The sequence below is a fragment of the Morone saxatilis genome, unplaced genomic scaffold, assembly GCF_004916995.1.
Source record: "Morone saxatilis isolate NCDOM2014 unplaced genomic scaffold, NCSU_SB_2.0 Contig23, whole genome shotgun sequence".
Lineage (NCBI taxonomy): Eukaryota > Metazoa > Chordata > Actinopteri > Moronidae > Morone > Morone saxatilis.
Genome location: NW_023339796.1, coordinates 2,937,966 through 2,948,140, shown reverse-complemented (window position 1 = coordinate 2,948,140; position 10,175 = coordinate 2,937,966). Strand labels below are relative to the sequence as shown.

The 10,175-nt window shown below is 39.5% G+C and overlaps 2 non-coding genes across 2 annotated transcripts; both read left to right on the top strand.

Moving 5' to 3' along the window:
* Positions 1–587: 587 nt before the first annotated feature.
* trnay-gua lies at positions 588–675 on the top strand. Its single transcript is given in 2 exon segments — positions 588–624; positions 640–675. It is a non-coding gene; the product is annotated as a tRNA-Tyr (tRNA).
* A 6,129-nt stretch (positions 676–6,804) lies between these two features.
* On the top strand, positions 6,805–6,886 carry trnas-uga. The gene has a single exon. It is a non-coding gene; the product is annotated as a tRNA-Ser (tRNA).
* Positions 6,887–10,175: the final 3,289 nt, after the last annotated feature.

The window sequence follows — 10,175 nt, the reverse complement described above, 5'->3', positions numbered from 1 at the left end:
ACTTGAATATAGGAATCGTTGTGTTTTCGTTACCTTAGAATGAGCCATTTTTATCTACAGACACCATGGGACACTTTCCATTGAACTGCAATGTTGGACCACCATGTTTCTACAGTATGAAACAGAATAGACAAAGCAAACACTGGCTCTACATTGGGCCTTTTGCATTTCCCACAAGTTCCGAGGCCACCGTAGTTTCTCCTACATCCTTCACATCCCATTCTCATTCCCAGGTTGGCACATACAGATGCCAGCGGTTCAGATAGTTGCAATCTGAAACTTCACTGCTAGTTGCCACTAAATCCTACACACTGGTCCTTCAAGGGACTATGTTTAAATACAGAACTGAACTAGACCATGCTGGATAATACTGCTGTATATCAGGGGATCACATATATATTGGGTATAAAAGTGCTATTGGCAGCATTTTCATGTATATAATATATTATTTCTCAGTTCAAGATTAAGAATTTAGTTCCAATTTTACTGATAACTCATAATTACTATCACTAACTTTACCCAGACTTATTCTCTACACAGAGGATTATTGTTGTTTTGTACTGTCCACAATAGAAAGTGTATGAACCCCTTCGATAGCTCAGTTGGTAGAGCGGAGGACTGTAGGAGAGCAGTGCTGAAATCCTTAGGTCGCTGGTTCGACTCCGGCTCGAAGGAGGAATGTTTTGCGATTGTAGCTGTGCAATGTATGGCGATAGTCAAACTAATGGATTCATGTTGGCAAGCATCCTCCTCGCACAGAATTGGCACCAGCCTTAGTCAAGCATCCCAGCAATTACTTTAAATTAAGTGAATAATTTACTCTACATGGTATACTTCACAGTCTGTTTCTCCACTTCATTTGTTTATGAATGTGCAAATCTGTAATGTCTCAGGTATATTTTTGTATGTTGCATGTACATTGCTTTAAAGCCAAACTGTTACAGTCATCTAGGGCTGCAGCTGTGGAACTGAGTCAATCAATATGAAATCAGTATTCAGAAACAGCAGCAGATAGGGTTATTGAGAGCATGAGTAAGGCACTACAACATAGCCTTGTGGGTCCCTGGGGACCTCGTCTGAGTTTTTGGCCCTGGTCTCATCCAATCAGAAGTGAGCCTGACTTTGTAGTCTGATGTCTCTGTGCAGGCTCAGGCATGAGCTGGCGTGAATAGTGCCTGCGGCCATGCTGACCGGTAGTCAGGCAGGAGTCAATATGGCTCCAGGCTAAAGCGTCTGAGCTAGGTAGCCAAGCCTACATTTTGCATTGCATGTGAGGAATCAAGCTGATGCTCTTTTCCAGAGTAACTTCATAATGAGTGACACAGAACTTAAAATGCCAGACAATTCACTGGACATGCAGCAAAAGAGTCCAAGTACACAGTCCAAGCATCAAGTCATAAATGATCACAGATGACAGATAAGTGCCACAACAGGAAACAGGAGCTGAGGTAGAAAGATTTGCATGAGGCCAACATTCATTTTGTGTGACTGGACTTGGCTGCTCGTACTTGACAAACTCAACAAGGGAATAACTGTCCCGACAGTGACCTGGTATACAGAACTACCGTGCATAGTATTTATTTGACATATATTCTGATTGACAAGGCTGTTGCAGTGTTAACAGCAAGCACCTTTTGGCGAGCAGCGGGAAGAGGTCATGAGGAGGATGTTTGTGTCTCTGCTGGGAATTTGTGCTGCAACCTCTGTCAGTGCTGGATGTCTGTCTAAGCAGCAGGAAGAGGCTGACATTGTATTCTCATCACCTGAACTGTGATCCATCCTGGTAGGTGAATAAGTAGGGAAACATCTACTTCTCAGTCCAGCATAAACAGATCCCAAACCTGACAGGATGTAAGCTTGTAAAATAGCAAATTGATTGCATGCGTCTCCATCACAAATGTGTGAGGCTCTCCTCCCAGTGTGCACTAGCTGGCTTACTTTTCAGTTTCAACAGCATTTAAATTACTATAATTCAGTGTGTAGTAAAGACCTGCAACATACCTGCAAGTCAATGCAAGCGTTATCTGTAACATGGATTTAACCCCTTCTTAAAGCTCCAGTGTGTAGGATCAAGTGGTCTCTATCAATGTAGTTTCAGAATGCAACTCCCTCGCTTCACTCTCCCCTTCCAAACACAAAGGAGGAAACACAGTGGCCACGAAATGTGTGAAAAATGCTCCTATCTAGAGTCAGTGTTTGGTTTGTCCGTTCTGGGCTACTGTAGAAACAGGGTGGCCTCCATGGAAAGCGACCTGTTGTGTCTGTATATAGAAACAGCTGATTCTAAGGTATCAAAACCACAACCATTCAAACTTAACAATTCTTATTTTCAGGTTATTATACACTAATGGAAACAGTTATGCAGGTTATATTCCATTTCTGTCAATAGATCCTCCTAAATGTTACACACCGGACCTTTAACATAGGTGCATAGACACTATAAATCAGAAAGACCAATTTTCTGGGCCTTTTGTTCGTAAATCCCACCAATTTCTTACTTCCTGGTATGGTAAACACAACATTAAAAAGTATTTATTAGGTCCAGCTTCACCAAAATTCAAATGTTTGATTTCTTCTGAATTCTTGGTATAGATTGGTATGTTTCCAGCAAATCCAAACGATGCTGTAAAGCCTATAATCTCTTTTATGCAACACATTTCTAAGAATAACTTGCTTGGACAAAGGGAGAAAATTCCATAAAGTGACATTAAAAAGTAAACAACCCAATCTGCCCAAACATAAACTGTCATTAATGAAACTGATGACCTTGGTATAATCGTATTAAACTGTTAATTTCGGGGTCAGACATGGAGACGTTGTGGCTGCTCCTCTCTCACATCCTGATAGTTTTTTGTGTGGTGGAATGCTAATGACGGTGAATCACAGGTCTCTGGTCGATGTGCTGGAGGGAGTGAGGAAGTACAGAGACCACCCAGATCTCCTCCCCTGTCTCCCTCTGAAACACTTAGTAGTGTAATTATATGGGAGTGACATGTGAAAAGTGCTCTCTGTGCAAATATGGATTAAGTCCCAGACAGACGCTTGTGTCTGTGTGCTACGCAGTGTGCGTTTCCAAAACACCACCTTACTTTCCTTTAATCATCACCTAAAGTTACGTAAAAACATAGAGGGTAAAGTTTGTATGAGTGGTGTAATTCTGTCTACTTGAGTCATTTGTTATATTTTTGAGGTCAGTCCCTCTGGAAAAGAAAGGACAACAGTTTTGAAATGAAATGAAACTAAATCCATCAGTACCGGATGCAGATGTTGAGTCATTAATTCTTGGTATTTTCATGACATTCCGCTGAATCACATCCTCCTCTGCTTAAATAAAGGTATTCCTTTCAGATAAATCCTGTCCAACTCTCAGGTTTTGTTGGTTTTCACAACATTACTCTCTTACAATGGCCCTGCACATTTACAGGAAGGCAATCAATTATTTTTTAATTTCCTAACAGAAGCAAACCTGTTTGCACTCAATAGGTACAGTCTTTAAACATTTTCTTGAATTTTTTATTTGCTTTGTTAATGATTCACAATGCAGAAGAGCAACATGTGATTGAAACTAATCAAAGATTGACAAGCAAGGTGAAAAAAGTAAGGTGCAAAATTAACTTGTGTGTTGTGTCAAAGAGTACCTGTAATACGCATATTGCAATCTGGTGACAATGGCAGCAGAATTGAGACAATGAAAACATTTACCACTACCAAAGGCCTGTGATCAGATGTCATTATCTAGATAATGTATGTTATACGGAGAGTGCCCCAATATGAAACTGAGAAACGCAACACCTGCAAAACCTTTGTCTACGACGCTTTTTCTTTCTTTTGCTGTGTGTTGCGGAGTCGCACCATTCATCAGTGTCACAATTGACCTAAACAGCCAATCAAATCAAGCGAAAGGCTGGTTTTACCAGATCACTTTCTTCCTGATTTGATGCCGTGATAATATATGAATAATATATGATCGCCCAGTTGTGTATGCAGATCCCCTGCACAGGCGAACCCACTGTCTTTTCCCCAACGCTCTACTTCAAGGCGTTTTTAAGCAGCCACGACTATAGCAGTCCATCTCTGTGTGATCGGCCCCTAAGGAGCCAGCCAGGGTTGGATTTTAACACTGGAGACTGCTATTCATTTCCTACTGAGAGTCAAAGTTGTTTAAGCGTGACCACGATCTTTCCGTAACCTTAAGCATGTCTTTATTATTGTAACCATGATGACGAAGGTACTCTAACCTTAACAAAGTACTTGCAAACCATGATCTTTCCCATTTTTCCCGTCGATAGGTGTGTAAAACGCTGTCTGTTGGGGCATGGACAAAATAATGTATTTCATCATGTTATTTGGAGAACTTGTCGTCTAAATCTTAATAATGCCATTACAATTAAGTAAAAATTACATCAGAGTTTTTCCTTGCCAATTCAGTATAGTTCTTGCAACCGAAGGTCATTCACTTCTTGGTAATGATACATTTCCTGAATATAAGGTTTACCTACTTTTTTATTAAGCAATAAATCACTGCAGGTGCATGTGGTTTTCTTCCAGGATGTTATATAAATGAAACTGAGCTGTCAGTATTTAAAAAAAACCATGTAATTTAAAAACATGATGACTACATGAAAACATGAAGATATTCTGATGGCTCATAACTTTAATACTATTCAGTTTTAAGAATTCCTTTTGTGTGGGGTATTATGGGATGTTGTACTTTTTAGAACTTGAAGAGAATGAAGCTTGCAACTCTTCTGTGCAGTTCACCTCACTGCTGACGATGTGTCTTCCTCCCTCTCCCTTCCCTGAAACATTATATCTGTGTTTAGTTGATCGGATAAACATCTGTATCTGCATCAGCGGAGATCCCACAGCCCGCTGTGGCCATTCCTCTTCTTCCTTGAGAAGCTGCAGTGTTTTTGGTTTAGAGAAAATACAATTGAAAACAAACACGGCGTTCACAAGTATAGACAATGCTGGGGTGGCCGTGCGAGAGTGCTCCAGATTCCTCTCCATTTCAGCTAATATTCTGGGAGATTCTGTGCTTAATGTAATTACAGGGCAAATAACGGTCTCCCATGCGCAGAAGGGAGTTGGTGACTGACTGCAGGGATGGACTCTAATACTCCGAAATTCACTCTGTTACTGTGGGAATAGTGCTAAATGCATTTCCCAGAATTCCAAGGCTCAGGTTTGACATGGACCAAATTTCCAGAGACGTTTCACCTCCGAGGGATTCAGCTAACCAGCCCGACTGCTTTCTGCTAAACAGAACAAACTCGATCTCTGCTGCAAAGATATTAATTTATGAATTTTCCAGTGACAAACTATTAAAGAGGGAGCTCAGTGGCTGCATAGGGGCGAGCTCAGCTGTAAAACAGATGTGGAGAAAGAAATTTTTTGCAGTAATGAAGAAGTTTCCAATCTGCATTGGGCTTCTGAGGGAGTTCAACAATGATACGTGATATGGATCAATGAAAGCTACATGATTTTGTAACGCAAATATTTGAATATTAGTGCAGGATCTGTTGACAAAACAGTCATAATATATAAGAATATAAGTATGGATATAGAATAAATATCTCTACAAAGAGTTTATTGGTGTGGACCACATGGAGTTTAAAGCATAATGTCAGAATTATATTTAACCCTTAGTTAGAGTAATAAACCTCCATTGTCAGCATGATTCATCAACACTGAAATGTAGCGAAACATTGGTAAAACCAAAAGTTCACTTTGAGTGAAAGAAATAAGAACCCAGCAGTAGAATTTATTGGAAAACCCCCACACACAAACCTAACAATAAAGTCCCATTATTATATCTTGAAAGAATAGCTTATTTGCTGCCTGAGTTGGATGAGAACATGAATATCAGTTTAACCTCTGTGAATTTGATACAGAGATACAAATGGGTGACAAGTTAAAAGAAAATATCCACATCAACTGTCTTGGTAATGTATCAGAAAGTGCACCCAGCCAAAGCTGAACATTTGTTGCCGACCTCACTATCAGCAGGACAACATGTTTTGCCACTGCCTTCCAAAAGCGTTACAAATGACCGTTACGAAACGGTTCCTTGTTTCTGGAACTCCGGGGGAGGTAAATGTGAAGGCCATAGCGAGTGATTCACATAATTCTCATACTCATCAAACCATTCTGACCTTTCTTTCTACTGGACAAGTGGACCCAAATAATGGTTTGGATAGGAAATGAGAAACCTGCTACCTGCGCTGTCCATCCTTGTGACAGTAATGATGGACAGTAATGATGACAATCAATGACAGACATCCAACATTTGCATTTGTTATGCTGCTCTTAGCCTAGCTTAGCTCAAACACCAAACACTTCCAACAGCACGAAAATGATGTTACTTTCCCCTTATATCTTGTTAACAACACTGATATAAACAGGAATAAAATGAGTGAATAGAGTGAATCCTAAATTCTGAATTAAATCCTTGTACTGCATAATCAAATTTTGTTTTAAAATTTTCTTGAAAATGTGTTACAATTACTGCACAAAGAACATCTTTGTTACACTCTTGGTATTTTGCAAAAGCAACATTAGAGGCTGTTCTGGAACTGGAAATTCTGAGCTTCATTTTTATCAGCCATCTGTCTTGACAAAGTGTCCTTCACCAACACACACACACACACACACACACATACACAAACCCTCCTCCCTGCTCAGCAGTGGCTCTGGATGAGAACATCAGATAAAAGCGTTGCCATTAACTGTTAAGTTGCTTTTTCGCCGCTACAAATGTTTGCTCTCTTGACGTGTGATGGAGGAAGACAGCTTTTATGTGTAGCTGTGATGGCCGAGTGGTTAAGGCGTTGGACTTGAAATCCAATGGGGTTTCCCCGCGTAGGTTCAAATCCTGCTCACAGCGAGTGTCTTTGCCCCTTTGCCATGTGTATGATTGTCCCCAAAGCCTGTAGGGGGTAGATTGAAACAAGCATCTATACAAATGGCCTCTTGGCAATAAATATACATATATATAGTGGAACCATGAATATTTCTGTATTTTATTGGTTTTATAATATCTTCACAAACATAACAATTTAAGCATTTTCTTGCCAATGACTCAGTTGTGCAATTGGTCAGTGATAGATTTTATTTTCTTACTGGTAAATGGTTTTGGTGGTCTCTTTTTTTCAATTTCAATGGATTTTCACTGTTACAATAAGCTTGGACAGGCATTACTCGTTAAATACTATCAACATTTCTCAAAAGAGTGCAGAAAACATTAATGTTTAACACGGTACTGTATAGATGGATATATTCACAATATCTCAATTTACAAAAAATACCTTTTAAAAAAAGGAAAAAGTGCCTGTTTTAACCAGACCTTATGTCAGGCATCTAACCAAAAACCATTCAAGAACCCATTGACTTTAAGGTAAGGGAACTGAAGATGCTAAAATGTTCATCTACCCTAACAAGCTCAGTGTGAGAGGATGATGATTTTGTGAAAATTAAACCCTTATCCCCCTGTGATTCTACAATGTCAGCCAGTTGACTGACCGAAACTTAATAACCAGCTCAGTCACTGCACACTGTAAACTAAACACTCAGTGGAAGTGTAATATATTTGGTTTTGGCTGAGTGGAGGAGGAAGGAAGTAGGAGACATTTGATCTGGAGTCTCCACATGTGTCTTTTCTGCTCCACCTGCACACTCCGGGTACAAGAGAGACTGGATGACATACTGTATTCATCGTGGATGTGCATGTGTTCTGGTTTGCTCCAGAGCTGTAGACCAGAGACTTGGTCAGTTATATGCACAAATGAAGACTGCTACAATCCACTATCAAGAGCCAGCCATCATCTTATCTTAATCAGCTTTTGTCCATGTTTTTTAACATCAACGTGTATTTTCCAAGAGAATCATGACTAACGACAGTCCCACTCAATAGCTCAGTTAGCAGAGTGAAGGATTGTAGGAATAAGGGCCAAAATATTTGCATCGTTGCTTCAACTGCAGCTCAGAAGGGGTGGCTTTTGTGATGAAGACTGTGCTCGAAATTAGAAAATTGGCAGTTGTACATTGACGATGATGCTAAAACAAAGCCAAACACTCTCAGAGCATGATGTCTGTTTGTACTGGCAGAATAGTGGATGTGATAAAACCCATAAATAGATGGTTCACTGCTAATATTAGATACCACACCTCCTTTAATCCAGCAAGGAGGAAGTAAGAATCACTTTCTGTGTACAGTACTTAAAGATTCACTCTTAATATTCATTCTATGTATGCCTTAAAAGAAATGTTAAAAGACTGATAAACTAATACTTAAACTGTGATTAAACTGCAGTGTTTTTTCCCACTGCACTACCCAGAGATCACCTGTCAGTCAGACAGTGTGTGCTATACTGTATGCTGTGTTTTTCTCTGGATTATCAAGCATTATTTTGGCACTCTGTTCAGCCTTTGCTACTTCATCTAGGTCAAAATCAGCCTCAGTTTTGCCTTCTCCTTCGCCATATAGTTTGCTATCTGCATCTGAAAGCTATCTGAATAATAACTTTCCACATGCATCACTTTGCTATTTTACTTTACTGCAACATTTTAAGTATAAACATGATTTCTTTACAAGGTCTTTTCAAAACTCTGTGATTGTGGTATTTCATGTGTGTTTGATCCAAAGTTGCATGCAACATTGTTTTTATTGCGTTTGACCTTTTCAAACAGCATTTTATGTTCTTTCTTCTATCATAGTGATAACACCCTAAGGATCCTTGGCTCAGTCTACCCAAGATAACCTGCGTTAGCCAACAACCGTTACCCAACAAGCCTTAGATGAAGCTGAACCACAGGGTCATAAACTTTAGGGAAATTGCACCTTTCGAACAGCTTAGTCACCAATGTTAAACACGACAGTGTTCCCTGTACTGCTTGTCATTGTAATGCACAATTAGTTGATTTTTAAATATCCAAATTCAGACTTCTGACGTTTGAACTGTCAGCATTCTTTTTCAATTCTGTTTGTATTTCTACATTCACCTGATGTAATGTAATCATCTAATGAGAATGTATGTCTTGCCTTGACAGGTAAAGTTTCAGCACCTCCAATGACTGTCACAGCTTTGGCATTCAAGACAGCTTGTGCTGATCCATCTGTGGCATGCAGGACAACAAGTCACAGCAATGGAAGAAACTGGATTATCTGAGGCTTAATGGAAGATGCTGTACCCAGAACGTACTAATGCTTTGATATTTCTTGGTATGGTTATGGTTGAGCTCTGAAATTGTTGCATTGTTCCACTGCATTGGCCAACCGAATACAAGCAGGCACATATTCCTGATGGATTATAACATGAACTGGGTATTTCTACTGTTTAGCTGACAATCATCACAACAAAAGATAAAATGACTGTTACCATGAAAACTTTCCAGAGTTGTAAAATCACAGTCATCTGATGAGTGTTCAAACTTGTGGATCTATCACTCTAACAGGATTTTCTAGACCATATTGTTTCAGTGGTGCATACGATAACATGCCCCAACCAATTCAGCTCCTTACTCTTAGTTTTAAGTTAGTTCAATGGTAAAATATTGAATCCACAATATCTCAACTTCAGCATTATTGAATCTTTTTGAGACAGTTATCATAGTGGCCCAACACATTGGGTATTGCGGTTGATGGACGTATGTGTTTACTGATTATAGATTATAAAAGTGTGGAAATTCTAGGCGGATACAACAGTCCATACATAGACTATGTCCATATTGTTTCTGTATTTCTGTGTATTACATTTTTGCTGAGTCCTCCTGAATGACTTCACTCTGTTTGCCTTTCAGCTCATTCTCAGTGTGTGTGAAAGTGAATATTGTGAAGCCTCGGTACAACGTTGAAATGAATGGGATTTGTCACTGAAGGCTATGGCTTCAGACTGGATTCTCTGCTGTGTGTTTATGTGATCATGTGTCGGTCCAGCAGCCCCCCCTCCCAGCAGTAAACTCTGTCCCAACTTTCAGCTAGATTATCATCCCACATATCAGCATGGTTTACATTTGGTAGCAGATCGAGAGGTAGATGATAAGCCATGAAATAAAATGCATGTATATAGATTTACAATCAGTTACATTATTTTGTAGATTGTATAGTTACTGCAGAAGTTACTTATGTGAGATGGTTTTCTATTATTTATTATTAATCCAACAAGTCCTCCAAATAA